The sequence below is a fragment of the Mustela putorius genome, unplaced genomic scaffold, assembly GCF_011764305.1.
Source record: "Mustela putorius furo isolate JIRA1106 unplaced genomic scaffold, ASM1176430v1.1 tig00000721_pilon_pilon_pilon, whole genome shotgun sequence".
NCBI classification, from domain to species: Eukaryota; Metazoa; Chordata; class Mammalia; order Carnivora; family Mustelidae; genus Mustela; species Mustela putorius.
In genome coordinates, this window is record NW_025421456.1 from 879128 (window position 1) to 899653 (window position 20526).

Consider the following 20526-nt stretch of genomic DNA (forward strand, 5'->3'; position numbering starts at 1 on the left):
AGCCCCACATCGGGCTCTCTGCTTGGCAGGGAGCCTGCTCCCCTCCCCCCCAACCTGCCTGCCTCTCTGCCTACTTGTGATCTCTCTCTCTCAAATAAATAAATAAATAAAATAAAATAAAAATAAGTATGTTAAACTCTCTAAGCCTCAATTTTCTAAAAATAAAACAATTGTTTATCTACCTCACAGGATTATTTGAGGATTAAAAAGATCATGTATGTAAAAGTATTTTGGAAAGTATAAAATAAGATATAAATATCAGTTACTATTATTATTAATATTACTCCTACATGTTCTTTCAAAAGTCATGTAAGGTTTTTGATGGATTTCAGTGCATCCTGGGACAACTAGGAATTATTGGAAGACTTCACTCAAGAAGAATATTTACTTGGAGATTTCAGAAAGTAGTTTGAATTATTTAATACTTTTTTGGAGCAGAAAGATATTCATCCATTCCTTCACTTCCTTATTAAAAAAATGTTTATTGAGTAACTACTCTATCCACAACAAAATGGTAAGTGAGATAGACATTGGCCACATTTTGCCCCACTCCAGGAGGCACAACATTGCCACAAGAACTTTTTCCTCATAGACCGAACAGTTTAGTTGAAGGGAAAGATAATGATTAAATATTACACAACTAAGAAGTATGGTGAAAACATGTCTTATGAAAGGGAGAGAGGACAGTCTTGATATTCATTTCAGCAATGGTTAACTGCTCTGAGTGAGTATAAAGTCTGTATCAGAGAGCCTGCACATTTACACACAAAGAAAGGAAGAGAATCAAATGCACCATTTCAGTAAGAGATAAGAAAATCAAGCGCCTGCCTCTTTCTATTTATTATTACTCTGAACGGAAGTTGGTAGGTGCGGTGTTGTGTACTTTCCGGTGACAGGGACGAGGGAGAAACTCACGTAAACAGAATCAAGGCAAAGACCATGGGACTTGCAGAAGATGAGGCAGGAATGTGCAAGTGATTCATAAGGAACAGATGTGAGCAAGAAGGGACAGAGGGAATATCTGCGTCATGCAGATGAGATGATTTTGGAAGAAGATCTTAACAGAATTAAGTTTACCGAATAGGTCTTAAGTGTCAGGTCCTGCATTAGTGGTCAATGCAGTCACAGACTGTTCTGACTCCAAAGGACACGTTCTTTTACAAGATAAAAAAGTTTGATGGGGTTTTGTAAAGCTTTTGGTGGTCAGTGATAAGAAACATGATTTTGTTTTAGATATCCTTTGCAAAATCAGCTTTTGTGCTCTATGGATAGAAAAACATTAAAAGATACGTGTGTGATTTTATGCTTCATAAACATTTCCATGTTGGAAAATGGTTGCTAGTCTGTCCTGCTTGTGCCCTGATGCCTTGTTTATGGTGTCTTGAAGTTCTGCAGAGGCCACATAAAAGGGAAGGAGTGAGCAGATGGGGTGTTTGGTTCTCCTTCTGACTTCAATATGCATTGCTCTGCTTTTCATAAGCTGACTGATTTTTGTCCTACAAAAGTTTTCTAGTAAAAGTCATGTTTCAAAGGCAGAAATTGGCGTGAGCCCCAAGTTCTACCAGTCTTCCAAAGATGATAATTTCCCCAAATATGACAGCATTATTTGAAACATTTTAAAAGAAAAACACCCCTCAAGGCTTGCAGTTCAAAATATGTCCTATACATACGCAAGCTCCATCTAATATCAGTCAACAAACCCTGTTCTGCCTACAAAAATGAGAGGAAAAACCTGCAATTTAACTTCCCATTCCTCTTTAAAGCAGACGTAAAACTAAAATGTATGCAAGTTCATTTTATTCCAAAACTTTCTTGCTTTGTCCTTTAGCTTGCCCTTCAAATTATGCACATCAACCATCACCAATAATTTTAAATGGAAATTGTACCTCCTCCTAAGAATAGTGTCTCTTAGCACAGCATGCTCTGGTTATAGCACTTTTCACCCACAGCACCTCTTCCAGCATTTTAATCAAACATTTACTCAGATCTTTCTGACACAGGAATAATATTACTTTATATGAGAAACAGGATTTTGATGTAGGCTTTCCTCCTCTATGATTACAAATAAAGGCAATACTGAAAAATTCAAATACTTACGACCTTGGAATGCTCACCTTATCAAAAAGGCTCAGAAAGATTAGAGATACTAACTGCTACAGGGAGAAAGTCTTCAACATGAAAATCTCTCCAGATCAAGATGAGTGAAATGATTTTAAAAGTTCAGAACAAAGTCAGTTCCCCTGATGCATTTAACTAATTACCCACATCCAGACCCTGACTGTCTTTGTTAATTTGAATTTTCTGGAATGCTGCTGATCTGGGTGTGACATGCTATATGGAATTTTAGCCTATTTTCTAATTCCTCTATACTCACACTCTCACTTTCTAATTCGATCACTACCTCATTTATTCTATAAACACAGTATTGATTGAGTAACCGCTCTGTGCTAGGTTCACAAGAAACATAACACTGGAAAAAATAAACAAAACTCCTGCCGTTATGGAGGTTAGGTAACTCTCCAGTGGGGAGCCAGGCTCTGGAGCTAGACTCTCTGGAAGAAGGAACTCAGCTCTGCGTGTATAACCTTGGGCAAGTAATTTAACCTTCGGTGCTTATTTCTATCTCTTAAAAAAGGAAAACATTAGTTTTTACTTCATCGTGGTATGCAAGGATCGAGTAATTTAGTACATGTAAAACCTTGCAAACAGTCCCTGGTTCATATTGAGAGCTCAATAAGTAAGCTATTATTATTTTACTATTGTAACGTTAAATGCAATGTTAAGTGTAATGCTCAATGAGTAAATAAAACTATTATTTTATATGGAGATAATGCTGTGATGAAAACTCAAGTAGAATAAGGAGTTGGCAAGTGACCAAGTTTGGCACGGGTTGTGTCATTTGACCTGAGCTCTACGAAGAAATTGGTGATTATTTCAAACTGGAGACCAGAGTCCTCAGTGTGATGAGCAGACTCCTACGCTATGTTTTTTTCCGATCTCCCCAGACTTTTCTGGATGGCTGTGATTGGCAGATGTGATAGAATAGTGAAAAAGAATAAAACAAGAGTAAACTGAAAGCCCAAAATTAAAGATTCAAATCAAACATTTTCCCTTTTCCACAATAAAAATAATAGTCAAACAAGGCTTTTAAATAACAGTCTGATAAGTGAATACCAAAAAAGAAATGACAGAACGTTAAGTATACTCTAACCTCTACAACCTATATGCAGATTGCCTTCATTAATTGGTCTCAGTATCTGTCCCTAAGAACTTATGGTCTTTAGAAATCCAGCAAATGCTCAGACCTTTCCTCTTTGAGAATATATGTCCACTGGTTATAAGATTTTGTGGAATCAAGAATTGATCCATTTCAGGTTGAAGTTAAATGATACTGGATAATATTACTAATTCTATGATACAAGTTTTGTTTTGTTTTGTTTTGTCTTTTCAGATTCACAACATTTACTTCCCATAGCATTTTCTATTCTACATCATAGAGAAAAATGCCCAAACTCCACATGTTGCAGAAATGGAAACAAAAAAACACTGAGGAGATTGTGTATACAGCCAGAAGCTCCTTCAAAACGTGAAGGGTGACAGGAAATATTGAGAAGAGAGATTATTACAATTTGCCAGTTAAGTAAATTGAATTTATTCATCTTGGAACTTGACCTGAGTTAAACTTGCCTGAACACTGGGTATGTATTTATCTTCACTTTCATAGTTAATTTTTAATGCCTGACTATGAATAAAAGGCTTGTTCTGTTTATATTTATCAAGGAACATAATTTTTGATACAATTATCATTTGTCATATTTTTTAAGTATACGCAACTGGAGGAACATCTCATTAGAATAGAATTTGTTTTAACATAACTTGGCCTTTTCAGTTTTATACTTTCTCTTCCTGTCCTTATCCTTATCCATTCCAGTACTTTAGGCAGGTTGAAATATTCATACCTGCTGACGTTTTATCTCTCCTACTTCTTCAGTGCAACCTCTTTCTTTTTTTTATTGAAATATATTTGGTATACAACACTATGTAAGTTTAAGGTGTACAACATATCGATTTGATTCATTTCTTTTTCTTTTTCTTTCCTTTTTTAAAAATAAAAAATTTTATTTATTTATTTGATAGAGAGAGAGAGCAAACACAGGGAAAGAGGCACAGGGAGAGGGAGAGGCAGGTTCATCGCAGAGTGGGGAGGCCGATGCAGGGCTCCATCCCAGGATGCTGGGATCATGACCTGAGCCGAAGGCAGACTCTTAACAACTGAGCCATCTAGGCACCCCTTTATTCATTTCTTTTTGCAATATGATTGCCATTGCAGCATTAGCTCTACACATTCCTTTCTTTACCAGTTGTCAATAGCTTTCCTTTGAGGCAAAGCAGCGTGCATTTTATTTATTTATTTATTTTCATTTATTTGACACAGAGAGAGAGAGAGATCACAAGTAGGCAGAGAGGCAGGTGGAGAGAGAGAGGAAAGCAGGCTCCCTGCTGAGCAGAGAGCCTTATGTGGGGCTTGATCCCAGGACCTGAGATCATGACCTGAGCCGAAGGCAGAGGCTTAACCCACTGAGCCACCCAGGTGCCTTGAGCAGCATGCATTTTAATTAGAGGAAGAGATAGTGTAGAGAAGTATAAAGAAGGAAAATGCATCCACAAAAGTACTTGTAATCAAGGAGAAGAACAAGGAAAAGAAAGAGGTTGGAAAAGAAGTACAGAATAGTAGGCTGTGTGGTGTAGTTTCTATAACTGCCTGAAAGTCAACTGTTGGATGAAAAGCTGTCTGTGGTTAGTACAGTTACACGTATAAAAATATTTTTAGCCTTTGTTTTCATAGACATGTAACCCTGTAACAAAGAATGGCTAGTAAAAAAATAATAATGTTTTGGAGCAAAGTTTATATCAGTCCTGAAAACACCTCTTAGCTCATAGTTTCCGTGACCACATAGGTCGTAGTATTCCATCCACCTCAGTAAGGACAGTCTGGGTTACATGTACGCTGCACGTCCAGATTCTGCATCCCAGACCAGTGACGATGTATTAGAAGACCTTGGAACAGCTTAAGAAGATTCTTTTGGTTTGTATCAATATTTGATGAGAGAGAATATGTGTATGTTACCAGCTTATGGGGCAATTTCAGATCTCCCCTGTATTTCATGATAGGTAGGTAAATCAAGACCCTAGACATTTTTTATTTTTTTTCAGTTGATACTGGTTAAATGTTTCCACTAATTTTTACTTCTTTTTGACTAGTCCAAAATAAACATCATTTCAGTAACTCTTATTCTTTTTCTTTGTTTTGAAAATTTCAAGAAACTATTGTTCCAAATATATTTTAACTCCAAAGTGCAGTAGAAGCTGTAACAATCAAGCCCTAGTAGTCTGTAGGATATTGGAAAAGGTGTGCAAATGGGAACTATTTTTAAAAATGATACATATATATTTAAAATTTATTAGTATATAAGTTCACTACTAATTAGATGATGTAGGACCAGGTGGAACAGGTTGGATTTTCCTTCTTTCTAAAAACAAACCTGTGAAAATTGAGCAAGAAAGTTGTGCAGCATTTTTTTTTTTTTTGACTACAGTTAACACACGATGTTGCATTGGTTTCAGTTGTACAACTTAGTGATCTTGCAAGTTTATACTTACGCTATGTTCACCCTGAGCGTAGCTACCATCTGTCCCATTACATCATTACATGACTGTTTCAATATCATTGACTGTAATCCCTATGCCCCGGGTTTTATTCCTGTGACTTATTCCATATTGGGAGACCTGTATCTCCCTCTCCCCTTCACACATTTTGCCTATCCCTCATTCCCTTCTCTGGCAACCATTTTTTTTTTCCTCTGTATTTATAGGTCTGATTCTGCTTTTTATTTATTCATTTTTTTAGATGCCATTTTGAGTGAAATCATATTGTATTTGTATCATATTCTCTGTCTGATTTATTTTACTTTCCATAATGCTTCTATGTCTGTTTTGGTTGTCTCAAATGGAAGGATCTCATCCTTTCTTATGACTGTAAGTTGTGCAGAAATTTAATTCAGAATTCTTTCGCTGATGTATTATTTTCCCCATTATTTTATAATTGTATTACTCATGTTTAATTCAATTCAATTGTGTTTTTCTTTTTTTAGGAATTCAGGTATATTGAGTCTTTCTAAAGATTTCAACTTAATTTTCATTGAAACTCTATTCATTCAGTCATCATTTTATATGATTGATTAAATTTAATAATTATAATAGAAAGTACACAAAATTGAAAACAATCATTGATCAACACGAGTCAGCTGGTGATAGCTAATGGGCACAGGTATATTGCAAAGTTCCTTGTTAGTTATAAGGAGTTTATGTCCTGTGACAACAATAATATAATTTACTTGGTAGTGGAGAACCTCAGTTACTCTGGCAACTCATTTCAATAGAGGTTGTCTAATGTAGATTCCAGTGCAATGTTCTCTAACTCACTGCAACAGAGTTTTGCTCAAAATGAGTACAGTTTGTAGTGACAATACAAAAGTGGAAAGTGTATCTTCACTTTGATCATGAGTTATTTGTGAATGTTTTCAATAGTTTTTGACAAGTAAAATAACATTAATTAATCATTAAATCTTTTAAATTAGTTTCATAAAACCAATAAAAGTTGTTTTGGGGGGGATGCCTATGTGACTCAGTTAAGCCTCTGGCTTCCGCTCAGGTCATGATCTCAGAGTCCTGGGATCTAGCCCCATGTGGGGCTCTGTGCTCAGCAGGGAATCTAGAGATTCTCCCTCCTTTTCCCTCTGCCCCTTTCCTGGCTTGTGCTATCTCTCTCAAATAAATTAATAAAATCTTTTAAAAAAAAGTTGTTTTTGTTTTTGTTGTTGTTTTAATTTTTCTAGAACAACAGGATGACTCAGAGTGGAAGCTCTGAATTCAGATGCTCTAGCATCATATTTCAGCTGTACCATTTGCTGTGACCTTGGGAAAGTGAAAGTCTCTCTGCCTGATTCTTCAGCTACAAAATGGAAATTACAGGAGACAATATCCCTCTCCCTCTGCTCCTCGCTCACTCGTGTGTGTGTGAGTGTGTGTGCTTGCTCGCTCTCTCCCTCTCTCTCTCTCTCAAATAAATAAATAAAATCTGTTAAAAAATTCTTTTCTGCCCTACAGGTATTTCTCTTGCTGTTTTCTCTTTCTCTTCTTACTCTCCATGATTTCCTTTGTCCTTCCCACCTTTCTATAGGTGGCTCCTATCTTTTTTACCTTAATGATGTCAGGTCCTTGTGACTCTTTTTTTTTATTTTATTTTTTTAAAGATTTTATTTATTTATTTGACAGGCAGAGATCACAAGTAGGCAGAGAGGCAGGCAGAGAGAGAGGGGGAAGCAGGATCCCTGCTGAGCAGAGAGCCCCGATGTGGGGCTCGATCCCAGGACCCTGGGATCATGACCTGAGCAGACCGCAGAGGCTTTAACCCACTGAGCCACCCAGGTGCCCCAGTGACTCTTGATAGTTATACCTGATTCTGTCCTTGAGCTGCTCAGATCTGTCACTGACAAAAGTTTAAGTCCTTCTGATTCCAGAACCATCAACTTACAAAACAAACAAACCATCTTCTGAGGTTAGTCACTTTTCATGGTGTAACTTTAGCATATTGCTGGGTTAATAATCTCTTTCTCAAAGACAGCCCTCTCCTCATCACTCCGCCTCTTACAACCCGGGTGGAGGGAACAAAACAAGTTTCTGGAGTGAAAATAAAATTTCTATCACAGTGGAGTAATTTAAATTCAGTCCTGTTCCAAACTCTGCAACTGAGGTGAGTCTGTACAACTTCGGTTAAGAAAAAAATTAAAAAATTTTCATTCAAATGATAATGTCTAAATTTTCAGAACCCAATTAAGTCATGATAAATCCTTAATTTGTAAGGTGCTCCCCATGTCAGTTTGACTTTTTCATATTTTATCAGTTATTACAATTTTAACACTAGCCACAGTCATTCAACTTAAAAATGACGCAAGAAAAGAATGTGCAAAGAGATATAGAATAACTGAAATGACAGGACTGGTTTGAGATACTGAATATCTGAATAATCTTAAAATCTTAGAGTCTTATATCTCTAAAGGCAAAGAGGAAAATTTTGTGTACTGTTGCGTGTGTCTTCCTAGGATTTTAACCCACTAAGCCATCCAGGCACCCTGTCTTCCTAGGATTTTAGAAATAAGAAGCCTAAGATTACCCGCACAGCTCTGAATCAGAGCAGAGATGTGCAAGCCAAATGCTTTAGTGATTAGATATCCACTATAATCCATATAAGCATCATTACTCAAAAAGACCTTTTAACATCCGAAAATTTTACATTATTTCTTTTTTACTTTTGAACTATTACTTCCATTTTACTTTTCCTTTTTACCCTTGAAATTCCTTTATTGATTATCCTATCATATTTCATTATCTTAAATCCATGCTACATTGAAGTCTGGATTTTAAAAAAAAAAGTCCTTCGATCCCAAGTTTCTAAGTGTTTTTTTTTTTTCCTAGATTGAGTTATGTTTATTAGTGGTATACAAAGGATCAAAAATTAGATTTATTGCTAATTTTTACAAATAACTGCTAAATATCTAAACTGAAATTTTAAAATACTAGAAATGCATCTGTTCTTTAAATACTTTATTTTGGCAGTTTTCAAATCAAGAAAAAAATGAAAAGAAGAGTACCATGAATGTCTTCATATCATTTAGATTTGCCAATTTTTAATGTTTTGACATGTTTTCCAAAGGCAGGGTTAAGTATATATAAGATGTTGTGACATTATGTTTTCCAAGGTTATGTCAAACTTGGTTTAAAATAAAATCTCATTAATAAAGTTCATGTACCTTTTTTTTTTTTTTTTTTTGGTGTTCCTAGTCTATTCAAAGTCTCCCCTACCTGCTCAGGTATTCCTGAGATGTGCTGGGCCTATCTCAGATGTGCATATAGGTAAGTTCTATTGGCTATAACCTGACACCTACTATTATCTTCTTTTTACATAGTCTTCTGTGGAGAAACACACTGTATCTCTAACAGTATGATGTGGAAACTCCCGAGTCCCAGGTATGCCTGTAGCTACTTAATCTCTCCAATAGCTTTAAGAATTTTGACCCACCATCTTTTTAGTAGAGCACCACTGGCCCCAGTAAATAATGCACTTTCTTTCTCAGGCTATTACTGCTGTTTTTGTGTTTTCTAATGTTATTCATGCCCTGAACCAAGTCCAGTTATAAATGCTTCCCTGTTTCTTCTTTCATGTTAGGCAAATCACATAGATACCAAACAGTGATGCTTTTTCCAATGCTCTTTTCTTTCTTCCTTTTTTTTTCTTTTCTCTTACTCTTCTTCTTTTAATAAAACAACTGCTTCTATTTTAGCTTACTGCTTAACCATATCAGTAAAAATTTCAAACATGAATTCCTGACGAACTTGGCTATGGACAGATTTTGTGTCGCCATGTAATAGTAAAGTCCATCTTGTCGCTGTGATATCCAGATTCATGTTATTGGGTCTGATTTACCTGCCCTCCTGCATTCTTTCTTAGGAAATACGCTCCCTAGCAGGTTCGTCAGTCTGTCATGCATGTGGACTTCTAATGAACCTACGTATCCCAATACTATCATGGATACCACGGGAGCTTAAGCTCTTCTCCTCTCCCACCATTCAGACACATTCACACACATCCCTAACCAGTGCCTTTATGAGATAGCCAGAAGTTGAATCCCGAGTTAACAGGTCTACAAATATGGGTAACATTGCAATTCAAAATAAGGAGGATGACTTAGGAATAAAGTTAACAGAGAAAGATATTTATTGATGGTCAACCTAACTGTAACCTTAATAAAAGAAAACGTGTATGATTTGGGTTGTTGGTGAATTCCAGTAACAAAGATTTCTTGTACCTTTTGCTCATACAAATGCCTGAGAGAAGGGAAGACCAGAGGTTAACATCTGGATAAATTTTGGAATTTCTATTCTTCGTTTTGAAACCAATAAGGCAGACTAAAGACTTAGTTTATTTTATTTGGCAATTGTGGTAGTTAGGAGTTTTTCAAAGTATATATGAATGTTTTTAAAGCTTGAGCAATTGTTCTGCTCTGATTGGACTGCATGAATGAACACACTAATTGTAAGAAGTGACCAATCTTTTCCTCCCAGTCTTTGTGGTTTCTAATGGTATAATGATGTCTGGTGCATCCATTTGAAATTTCTTTTGCTGGATTTAAAACAGAAACATATTTTAAAATTTTATTGAGTGATTTCACATTCTTGTCTAATTGTGTTTTCATTTTAGAAAAGCAAAAATAACCAGGGGCTGTTTAAAAACAAACTAATTGGAACAACCTTTCTTTAAAGGCTTCTCAACATAACTTTTACCTTATGAAGATTAAACATTTAAGTTGGGAGAATGTCTTCTTTTTTCTTTTCCATCCAAACTATCTTTATTTTTGACCGCCCAGGCCCTGGGAGTCTGGAAAATGACACTCTACCCAATTTGAGCTTTATACGTTGTAATAATTTCTTAATTATTTTCACTAATTCTTCATTTATTCAGTATATAGTAAGAGAAAAATAGTATATTCACTTGCACAATAAGCCAACTGGTAAGGGATTCTGTGAATGCATCCCTTGTTATTAGTGAAGGAACAGTCTTAAAAAAGGAGATGTTTCTAATGTTAATATTTCTAAATTAAAAAAAAAACCCTAAAGTAAGTGAATTTGTACAATTTCAGGCCAAAGCATCACATTCCAACTTGCACTATCCACTTAAAACTGGCTAGGAGGCATAGGCCGGTGGGCACTGTGAAGTGTCCACTTTTCCTTATTTCTCCTTTCATTCTTTTTTTTTTTTTTTTTTGGAAAAGGCAGCAACATTCCACAAAATTCCACATTTTCTGTCTTTTGTTGTTGTTGACACCATGTCCATCTCATTATTTCTGTCCTTTCTTCATATTTTAATTTTCCTTTTCTCTTATCTCCTCATTCATGAGTTATTCCTATGACTTTCCTTCCCTCCAAACTGACTGAAAAGTGACCTGCCAGTGAGAGCCAGGAGAAGAAATCAAGGTCCACTATTCTCTTAATTTTCATAAATAGCACTTTACTAAAATTTCAGATTTTTCATTTAGTTGTTTCTGGTTGTAAAGAAGTTAAGGTGTGAAAAAGAAAATGTGCACCTAATAAAATTTTTGAAAAATGAAATTGAATTTAATTCTAAACAGTGCTTACATATTTTGAGTTTCAGGGTTTTTAAGGATCTCTAGAGCAAAAATTAGTTTAGATATGCCTTACCCATCAGCCATCATTAAATGAATTTTGAGTTTGTGGGATATAAAAGTGTTTTGCTTGACAGCTATTTTGAGTCATGCATTTGTATAATACATATTATTGGTATATATGTGTGTGTGTATAAAATTTGTAATCTCTGAAAAACAGATGCCAAGTTGGTACTAAGCACTCAATAAATCCTTGGCAAGTAGGTCTGGCTCCTGGGCATTGGAAACCTGCCAAGATTTGGGATTCAAGAGAGAGTAAGAGGTAGGGAGGGTTGATGGGGATATGATAAGTATGGATAACAGGGTTGTGAGTACTTTTGCTTGAGAACACGGGGTTTAAATGTGCCTTATATTTTGACTTTGGAATCTCATTGAATTTGGTCTTATTTTACCCTGTACTTTAAGAAAAAGATGCTCTGTTCATTCTAGAATTATTGAAATTAATGATCTCATCATCTTCTTGACAATATATGGTATATGAATATTCTGACACTTATTTGCAAACATATCACACATTTTAATTTCCATGAAGCCTACTCTAAATTAAAGTTTCAAGTAACATAAGAGTACATTCACCATTTCACTTTCCCTGTGCGCAATAGTTTAGGACCCTTTATGTATTTTATTTTATTTTATTTTTTTAAAATTTTATTTATTTGACAGAGAGAGATTACAAGTAGACAGAGAGGCAGGCAAAGAGAGAGGGAGAAGCAGGCTCCCTGCTGAGTGGAGAGCCTAATGCGGGGCTCGATCCCAGGACCCTGAGATCATGACCTGAGCTGAAAGCAGAGGCTTAACCCACTGAGCCATCCAGGCATCCCAGTTTAGGAATCTTTAATACAAATTCTTTTGAACTGAGGTCTCTTAAGTTGGCTTGAGTCAAAAAACAAGTTTGTATTCAGAAGGCTCAGGAAAAATAATTCCAATCCAGGTTTGAGAGAGAGAGAGAGAGTGAGTGTGTGTGTGTGTGTGTGATCTGTTTTCCTTCAGTGCAATTAAATGCATTATTTTTCTTAGTATACACCTTAAAGTAAAAAGAGATTTTACTTTAAACAAAACAAAACAAAACAACACAACTCCACTAGGCATTCTCATGAAAGAAGTTTTACTGACCTTTTGGAATCATTTATTTTTTTTATTTTTTAAACAAACTGGTAAGGCAGAAACAGCCTTACCAGGCAGAAAATACTGGTCTGGAACAAAATTTCAAGTCTTTTCTAAAAAATACAGTTGTGGTTAAATTCATGGGTGGTTTGTTTTGCTTCTATTGCCAAGTGTTTGGAACCAGTGGTCTATGGTGACTAGTGGCAATTCTTTAGGGACTTTTAAAAGCATGTGATGTTTCTAAGCTCTGGTGCTGAGTTTTAGAGTTACATGAAAAGCTGTCTGATCAGCCAGACATTGTGTTCACTACCATCCTGTGTCTAGCGAAACAAGATGGTCAGATTAGGAAATGTTTATGAAGGGACTGATTGCTTAATGGATCATTTAATTTATTTTTAGTGACTTAAACGGAAACCTTGAGAAATTCTCAGAACACTTTAAGTTATTTTTGGGAGGCTGGGAGGTTTTGGTCAACTTTCACTTCTTATAGTTACTTTTTTAATCTGAAATCATCCCTGCAAAATATTATCACTGGTTCTTGTAGATGAGGAAAAAGACCAGGAAGCAGAGAGCCGCCTTCCCACTGTCAGATGGCTAGTAACTTCATGCCCAGCTTTGCCTTCAGCCAAAGTTGATTTTTTTTTTTTTTAATTAAAACTCATGGCCCCATCTTCTAAATTGGATACCTATACGGAAGTCCTTTGCAGGCATTTAGAAATTAAAAAAAAATTACCTTTGGTGTCAGGGCTGGATGAATAAACTTTAATCTTTCTTCTGCCTATATTAGGTGTGAAATTATCCAAGTATTCCATCAAAGTTTATCCAAAATTCTAATGTTTTCATTATGTTTGATTTGCAACTTATGAAGGAGTCTTGTGAATTTAGTTCTATGTGTGGCTGAATACAGGAAAGAGTGTTTGAAATTATAGCATCTTTCATAGTGCTATAATTAATCTAGGATCATTCATCAAAACGCAACTCACTAAAAATATAAATAGCATTTTAACTTTTTTTTTTCCCCCTCAAATTGCTCACAATTCTACTGTTAGCCAGAGAATACTTTTGGAGGAATTGTTTGGAGCCATGATAGAGCTGCAAGTGAATGCAGTGAAGATGTCAAACATTGTTAATCCAGTATTCCATTACAAATATGCTAATGTAACCTATCTGGCAGGAGATGGAATTTTTAACAAGCGGCAAACTGATGCATAATGAGTTTATACTATATAGTTATCCCACAGAGTCCAGCGTATCCTCCAGTTTTTGGCAAACTTGAGTGTGATTAGCAACTCTCTTCATTTCCTTCCATCCTTATAGGTGCCATACTTGGATAGGAATTGTTTACCGATGTCAGTGAATCAGAGTCCTGGGTGTTCATGAAGAAAGAATGAAGGGTCACAGGTTAGAGACCTGTGGAAAGTGCTAATGGCCCGCGTGTGTCTGGCCTGTGTTACATCTGATTAAGCCTGTCACATTCAGCAGAGCTGCTGAGAGCTTGGTGGAGTTGGCCATATATTATAAGTGCTGGGAAAGGCGAGGGAAAATGACCTCTGCTTGTTTCAGCATGAGTTTATCTCTTGGTCTCTTTGATCAGGGGAAGAAAATTTATTGTTGGTTTCTATAGTTAGTGCTCACATCCTCCTTTCCATATTTGTGAATGAACTGACTAGCTGTTCCTGCTGATAATTAAATGGGAGTGGAAGAATGGAGGTTAGTTAGTACCCACGAAATAAATCTAGAGTTAGGATGTGGTGGAAAAAAACCTGGAAATTATGCCTAACCTGAATAGTTTTTGCCTTGTTTTATCTAACACTCAATAAACGAACAAACAAACAAATAAAATACTTGATTGGATTTTGAAATATTCTAGCCAAGATTTTCATAGCTTCTCCCGAAAGTGGCTTAAAATAGCTGGACGGATGAAAAGAATGAGAGGGAGAAAAAGGGAGAGAGAGAGGGAGGGAGGGAGAGGAACCAAGGGCGTCCTTGGTTTCCTTCTAGATAGGTAAAGAAACGACCTTATGCTACATGCATTTAATTTTTGTTTCTGTGTGTGGTTAAACAACCACCCTGAGCTGCTTCTCCCTGACTCACGGAGGATAAGAAGTATCTGATGGAGTTTTATGCATACAACTGAAGACAAAACACGGCCTTGGGTGGCTAACAAGGATTCATCGCACAGCCTTGAAGACGTTCTCTTGGACCTGTCCAAATAACCCAGGTCTTCTGGAAGACACCTCATTTATGTCGCCTCAACCTATAACTCTGGGGACTGAACAAATGTTTATTTGTATTACTCCTTTTGCTCAATAAAAAATGTTCACATAAAATTAAATAATAGAGCGCAAGGCTTATTTTTATGTCTGTTTTCTTAAAACTGTCTTAAAACTGGCAAAGACCCCTTGCAACCTAGGTTCCAAAGGAGTCTGCAGATTGCCCTTGCTCAGTTCTGTTTTCATTCCAGCCTTGGAGTATTAAGGGATTTGGGAAGATCAGATAAGATCCCCTATCCTAACATGCTTCACTTTTCTCCAAACAAAATTTAAAACCCAAGTAAGGAGTCCATTATATGGATGCAAATCAAAGGCACGACTCACCTTTGTTGCTTAAAAGCCATAATGGTTAAGTGGTTAAATGTTGAACACACATATAAATGAAAAAGACAAGAATTTTCTTAATTTTGGTAAGAAATTTAAGGAATATATCTTAATATTTTTCCACTTTTCCAAAATTCTTATTTTCATTTTGTTTCCCCGATAGCTAATTATATCATTGCTATAATCCTCACAGAGATTAAATTTGGAGGCATATTCCTATATGACTTTTTTTTTTCACTTTCTTCCAATTCAGTTAACTATTCATACACAGCTTTCATTCTTTTCCAATTCAGTGAACTAAACTGTTGTCATGCCTTCTGCTTATACACAGATTTGAATGATATTTACTCAGAATTCAATATGATATCAAAATGTATCTGAAGATATATAAATTATGCCACATACAAAGACAAAATTTGATTTTTAATGAGTCTACTAAAAAGTGAATTATCCCTTCCAGCCACCCAAAGACAATGTTTGAAATTACAAGAAAGATGGAAAACTTCTCTTGGAAGTTTCAAAAAAAATGTTTCTTGGCTACTTTAAAATTGTACTACTGTAAAATTGTACTAAAAACATCATTTTAATAAAGTGATTTTATACACTGAACTGCTTTGAATTATCTCTTCTTTTATACTTGCTCTTGTAATATCTTGGGCATCTTGAATATGATAAGACATTTCCTCTTCAGAACTATAAACAAACCAACGTAATGGTCTTAATGTTTATACTCACATGCAAATGAAATAAATTATAAAACCTATTATTTCTTTTTTATTTTTAAAAATTTTTTATTAACATATAATGTACTATTAGCCGCAGGGATACAGGTCTGTGAATTGTCAGGCTTATGCACTTCACAGCACTCACCATAGCACATACCATCCCCAATGACCACAACCCAACCATCCTCTCCCTACCCCCCTTCCCCTGGCAACCCTCAGTTTGTTTTGCGAGATTAAGAGTCTCTTATGGTTTGTCTCCCTCCCAATCCCATCTTGTTTCATTTATTCCTTTCCTATCCTCCAAACCCCTCACATTGTCTCTCAACTTCCTCATATCATGGAAATCATATAATAATTTTCTTTCTCTGATTGACTTATTTTGCTCAGCATAATACCCTCTAGTTCCATCCATGTCGACACAAATGGCAAGATTTCATTTCTTTTGTTAGCCACATAATATTCCATTATATGTATATACCATATCTTCTTTATCCATTCATCTATTGATGGACATCTAGGTTCTTTCCACAGTCTGGCTATTCTGGACATTGCTGCTATAAACATTCGGGTGCACATGCCCCTTTGGATCACTACATTTGTATCTTTAGGGTAAATACCCAGTAGTGCGATTGCTGGGTCATAGGGTAGCTCTATTTTTGACTTTTTGAGGAACCTCCATGCTGTTTTCCAGAGTGGCTGCACCAGCTTCCCACCAACAGTGGAGGTTGGTTCCCCTTTCTCCGCAACCTCGCCAACATCTGTTGTTTCCTAACTTAAAACTATTATTTCTTAATTAAACAAAAGCTATTCTAGAGAAAATTTTGCTAGTTGATTATATTCCCATTGCTTTTTGTTTCTCATAGTTGTTTGAAGTTGCATAGTATAGCACAAAAGCAAAACCAGGGTTTTCTTTTAACTTAAAACTTTGGATAAAATGTGGTAAGTACCATACTAAGCTACATTACATTTACTAAGCTACAGTGCATTTATTCTACTCTGTTTTAAAATTATTTTCACAGCATTCAACAGTGACAATTTATTTAACATTTATCATTGCTTCTGGGAGAACAGTTATGATTTTTAGAAATTTTATATGCCCTACATAAAACAAGCATATGTACTATATTAGTAAATTAAAATTCTTAAAAAATCATAGAGAATTACTAATGTTGAAACAACTTTGTTTAATTTCATTGGATAAGAGAGATTTCTTTTTATAACATATGCATTATTTTTTTAAATGGTTCCACAAAGATCTTAGGATCAACAAAGAAATTCCAATGGCTTGATAGTCTCAGGCAGGATGTGTGATATGGAAATGTACGTAATTATGGTCTTTCTGAGGTTCTGATCTAGTTTTAGACTACATTTGCTCCTTTTTTTAGTAAATAGCAGATAATTTGGAATGATGGGCAGGTTTGATAAGAAAAAAAAAATAAAAGCTACTGGGCAGGTGGGAAAGCATATTTCCTAGGGTTACTAAATTCACAATTTTAAAAGTTACTGGTGAATGTTTTATTTATTTTAGAATAAGCCAGCATTGAGTGAGGTTGGAATTTTTTTTTTCACTTCAGATCATCATTATTATAAGCTATAAAAAGGTAGGAGCACAAAAACATTGAAATTCTGGCACAGAGCAGGGATCTTGCTCCAGCTCCAGTAACTCAAATACCACTTGGTAAGACAAATAGCAAAAGGTTATTATTTCTTCTTCTTCTTTTTTTAAAGATTTTATTTATTTATTTGACAGAGAGAGAGATATCAAAGTAGGCAGAGAGCCAGGCAGAGAGGGGGAAGCCAGCTTCCCGCTAAGGAGAGAGCTCAATGTGGGGCTCATCCCAGGACCCTGAGATCAAGACGTGAGCCAAGGCAGAGACTAAACTCACTGAGCCACCCAGGCACCCCTACTATTTCTAATGTCATTGAATTTTTTAAAGAAAAGAAATCTGTTGACTTTAGTCATTGATGGTTTCAATTTAGAAAAGATTATTTGGGGATTTGTCCACCAAAAGTTTACTTATCCACTTTATTTTCTTAAAGTCCCTCCTACTGGAAAACATTTAAGGGTTACTCTTCTAGAAAGAGTTATATGGACTACGCGTGTCCTCTCATTGTTTCAATTAAGGGTTCTCAGCTGTTTATCCCATTGTGAAGTGAAAAATAAAGAATTCATTTGTTCTCTTCTGTTAAAGATCTGTTTTACAAAGGCCAGGCATTTTGTATATTCACATGGAAGATGGGAACTTTACATGAAATGGCTATATTCTTGCCTAAGGAAATGTGCAGAATGTATTCAGTTATGGTGTTTAGGAGAAATTCTTTCTGACACTTTAATAAATGAAAGAATATTTGGATTATGGTATATATTATGGATGGATCTGATGTTATATAAATGGACAAGGCAAGCCACACTGTGGCTAATTTAAGGGCTGGTCTTTTTGAAGAAGCTTTGACGATACTAAGGAATAACCAGACACCATTAAATATGCTTGTGTCATACTGTAATGAACAATATAAGAAACCTTGAGGAATGAATAAACTCATACTCTTCACCAGTTCTTATTTTCTAAAAAAAAAAAAAAAAAAAAAAAGTCATCAAACAAAGAAAAAATACAGTTTTCATGGCTTATATATTTCACGTTTATTTACTTTCAGGTTAGAAAAATTTTATGAGGGAAATACATCCTGTTACTTTTACAGGAAAGCTTTACCTTTTTAATAACTAACATGTGATTAAATGTAAAAAATAAAAACTTTTTGTGGGCCAAATGAAAGATAAACTTTAACTGTGTAATTATAAAGTAGACATCATTTAGTGTGTTCTTATTCTGTGTTAGAAAAATGGTTGATTTACATGCACTTCCTTTTCAAGTTTTTATTTAAATTCTACTTATTTAACATACATGGTAAAATTGGTTTCAGGTGTAGAATTTAGTGACTCTTCCCTTATACACACTTTTAAAATTTTTAATAATAATCTTACAAAGAGTGGATTGTTTTTCTTATTTTATTGATGAAGAAACTGAGGCTCTGAGAGATTATGACCTATCTAAGGTCACTCAACTAACACACCACAATTCTCTTGTGTATCAGGCTGTGTCTTTTATGAAATCAGGTGCCCATAATAATCATGTCTTAGGCAAGGTTCTCATGGGAAATAGAAGATGCACTCAAAGATTTAAAAAAACAATAGAGAAGAATATTGTTGTAAATGCATGTAAGATCTCCATAAAAGTCCAGGACAGGCTGAATTTGTGGCCCCTTGGAAGAGCTCCAGAGAATGCTATCTCTCATCTCCACAAATTATTTGTTCTCCAATGTTTGTTACCAGCTCCCAGGGATCCTCCAAGTCCTCTTAGTTGCTGCCAATAAAAAAGTCTCTGCAGGACTACAAATGACCTCAATTACATTTTGGAGACAGAACACTCAGTTCAAGATTTCAGAGTTAGACTCTCATATCTCATTCCTGGTCTAATCAGTCTAATGGTAGGAAGGACCAAGCCCTTTTTCTGCTCACTCAGAAGGGCACAGATGTGTATTCAGATAGTATTATTTTGTATAACCCCGAACTTCTATTCTGGGATTTAGGAATTTTATTCATACTTTACTATTCCATGGTTATGAGGAACATGAAAAATTGGTTAAATTTTGAAAGTTCACACAAAGCATTGCATAGTCAGTAGATGCTTTGCATTTAGTAATTGGTAAAATATTTTGAGTTTCCGGATTCTAAATGAATACTTTAAAAAAGGTAACAAAGGCTTTTTATGGAACTTTTCTCGATGGGGAGGAAAATGGAGGTTATATCCTCTATTGCTAGTCACTGGGGTCCAATAACAATATTCTAGAGGAAACATGAGGGGTCATTAGGACAATTTTCTCTTGCCTGGAAAATGGTAAACATGTCTATGTGGATAAAAACATCTCTATAGATTATTTTTGTTTTCAATAACTTTAGAAAATAGTAATTGTTTTTTTTTCACAGTTTACTGGATTAAAAGAAAAAAATAATCCATAATATTGTAAACAAAACCTAACTGACAAAGCCTAAGGGTGTTCTTGCATAATAAAGAAATAATTCAAAATATTAGTCTACTTTTAAATATATTCTTAGTGGAATTAAACATTACAGAATTTATTAATCTCACCATATTGTAGCAAGATATTTGTTTTCAAGATTTGTGCTGATAACTCTTGGTTCTAAAGGACACCAAAGTATCAATATTAAATCCATAAACCCAAAGAAGTAAAACTAGTCTTATAAGAAACACAGGTTTATGTCATCAATTATATGCATTTTGTGCCAGTCTTTTACTTCTAGCACAAAAATATATCCCTAGAAAAAGGTATCTACAATTGGAAGATACTTTAACTTCTGACACCTTTGTGTTACCTAATCATTAATTTATTGAATAGTTTGAATTAAAATTATATTTTTAATAGCTATAGCTATTGCTTAATCATGTTACTAAAACAAATGAATTTCTATAGACTCCATTGTAATATGGAATAGCTTACTTTTCCCATTTGATCTTTTATGGGTCAAATGACCTACTTATAAAATGACCTACTTATGACCTACTTACAGAATAAAGACATATGTTGTATCTCAAATTTGAGATGATAAATGAAGACATCTTATTCTATCTCTGGCTTTGGAAGATTTCAAGACATTATGGGCATATTTATCTCCAAAGTACATCATCATATGTCAAGGAACTGATTAGATCATCCTAGATTTTATGACACATAACTTTGTATTTCACATAGACTTCTTGTCAATTATCTGTCTTACTCAAA